Genomic DNA, 2,447 nt, shown 5'->3' with positions numbered 1-2,447 from the left:
CCTTTGGGACTTCATCAAGATAAAAATCTTCTGCACAGCAAAGGAAACAGTCAACAAAACTAAAAGGCAAGCCATGGAATGGGAGAAGATATTTGCAAATGACATTACAGGTAAAGGGCTGGCATCCAAGATCTATAAAGAACTTCTCAAACTCAACACCCAAAAATAAATAATCTAATCAAGAAATGGGCAGAACACATGAACAGACACTTCTCCAAAGACATACAAATGGCTAACAGACACATGAAAAAATGCTCCACATCACTAGCCATCAGGGAAAAAGAAAATAAAACCACATTGAGATATCACCTTACACCACTCAGAATGGCAAAAATCAACAAGGCAGGAAACAACAAATGCTGGTGAGGATGTGGAGAAAGGGGAACCCTCTTACCCTGTTGGTGGGAATGCAAGCTGGTACAGCCACTCTGAAAAACAGTATGGAGTTTCTTCAAGACGTTACAAATAGAACTACCCTACCACCAGCAATTGCACTACTGGGTATTTACCCCAAAGATACAGATGTAGTGAAAAGAAGGGGCACCTGCTCCTCAATGTTCATAGCAGCAATGTCCACAATAGCCAAACTGTGGAAGGAGCCGAGATGCCCTTCAACAGACGAATGGATAAAGAAGATGTGGTATATATGTACCATAGAATATTCCTCAGCTGTCAGAAAGGATGAATACCTACCATTTACATTGACATAGATGGAACGGGAGGGGATTATGCTAAGTGAAATAAATAAATCAGAGAAAGACAATTATCATATAGTTTCACTCCTATGTGGAATGTCAGGAATAGCACAGAGGACTACAGGGGAAGGGAGGGAAAACTGAACAGGAAGAAATCAGAGAGGGAGACAAACCATGAGAGACTCTGGACTCCGGTAAACAAACTGAGGGTTACAGAAGGGAGGAGGGTGGGGGGATGGGGTAACTGGGTGACGGGTTGTGATGAGAACTGGGTGTTATAGGCAACTAATGAATCACTGAACACTACATCAAAATCTACTGATGTACTATATGTTGGCTAATGACTTTAAATTTAAAAAAATAAATAAAATTAATAAATAAAAAATAAATCCACGGCAGGAAATGGAAATAACCCAGAGGGCGCCATGCTCCTGGAGGCTGAGCTAGCGGTCACGGCCAAGGCCTCTGGCGGTGAGGGCACCGGGGTTCTGAGAGGTGGCTCGGTGCAACCCTGACCCTGAAGCCCCATGGCCATGGCAAGGTGCAAGGACTGGGAGGGAAGACCCAGCCAGGACCCGTTCTGGCTCCATGGCTGCTACAGGGCTGTCTCAGCCCCACCAGGCGGTGTCTGTTTAGAACCAGAGAGAAAACCTTTTCCCTCAATTGTTCTTTTTAAAAATGGTTGCTCAGCTTTGACACAGAAAAACATCTGACATAAAACTGGAGCCGTTCACAGCTGCAAATGACCCAGAAGTGAAGAAAATGTAGTGAACGCAAAGAGAGGGCGCTGTATCCCCAGGCAGGCCTCCTGTGAGCAGGTGCGGCTGGGGCACTGGACGTGCCTGTGCAGACAGTACTGGACTCCACAGTGACCCTCGAGGGGACAGAAGTAGGAACCTGCTCTGATGGCTCCGCTGAAGTCAGCACCCCCTGCTGGAGACGGGGACAGCCCCTCATGAGTTCCGGGTGTCCTGGTGATTCTTGGGCACGGCCCAAATCTCAGCTTCTTCATGACCCGGGGCCAGCCCAGCAGCTGCACACAGGTCCTCCAGGGCCAGCCCAATAGCTGTGGGTCCCGCAGGTCCTCCAGGGACAGCACCTTGGTGGGCTTGTGGTCCAGCAGGTACCTGTTCAGGTGGCTCTTATCGTACCACATGGCCTCGATCCCATTGGCCCAGTTGACCACCATCACCTGGTGACAGGTTGAGGTCAGTCGGTGAACCTCCGCCACAACCCCCCAAAAAAGGCCCCCATGTAGTAGAAGTCACCCTGGTCCTTGGGGATGTGGGCCTGGGACTGGGACCAGCGCTCATAGCTTAAGTCCACATGGGCCACCCAGTAGAAACCGGGGTGCAGGGTGCCAAGGAGGGGGGACAGGATCTCCACGCCCACGTGGTCACAGAACTTCATGTCCACATCCCCGCACACCATATCATCCACCTCATGGAGGAAGGGCTCCTCACAGAAGCGGCTCATCATCGCCATGTGCTGCATGGACACATCCTGCCAGTGTGGGGCACCGCGGACCTCAAGAACCACCACCCTTCAGTGCTCCTGGAGGGGCACACGGGACACAGCAACCAGCTGGTCGGTGAAGACACAGTAGATGACCCTGTGTCCACCATGAAGTGATTCTGCAGGAACAGCTCCAGGAAGACCCCGTATCCACAGGGGCAGGGGACAGGGCAGGAAGAGGGTCACTGCCAGAGGCTGGCAGCAGGACCCCAGAGCTGGGGGTCATGGACGTGTGCA

The 2,447-nt window shown here is 50.9% G+C and overlaps 1 pseudogene; it reads right to left on the bottom strand.

The window, feature by feature from the left end:
- Positions 1-1,648: 1,648 nt before the first annotated feature.
- LOC118015316 lies at positions 1,649-2,365 on the bottom strand (annotated as a pseudogene).
- Positions 2,366-2,447: the final 82 nt, after the last annotated feature.

This window comes from Mirounga leonina, unplaced genomic scaffold (assembly GCF_011800145.1).
Source record: "Mirounga leonina isolate KUSES-001 unplaced genomic scaffold, KU_Mleo_1.0 Mir_101827, whole genome shotgun sequence".
NCBI lineage: Eukaryota > Metazoa > Chordata > Mammalia > Carnivora > Phocidae > Mirounga > Mirounga leonina.
This window is presented reverse-complemented; position numbering and strand designations above follow the sequence as displayed.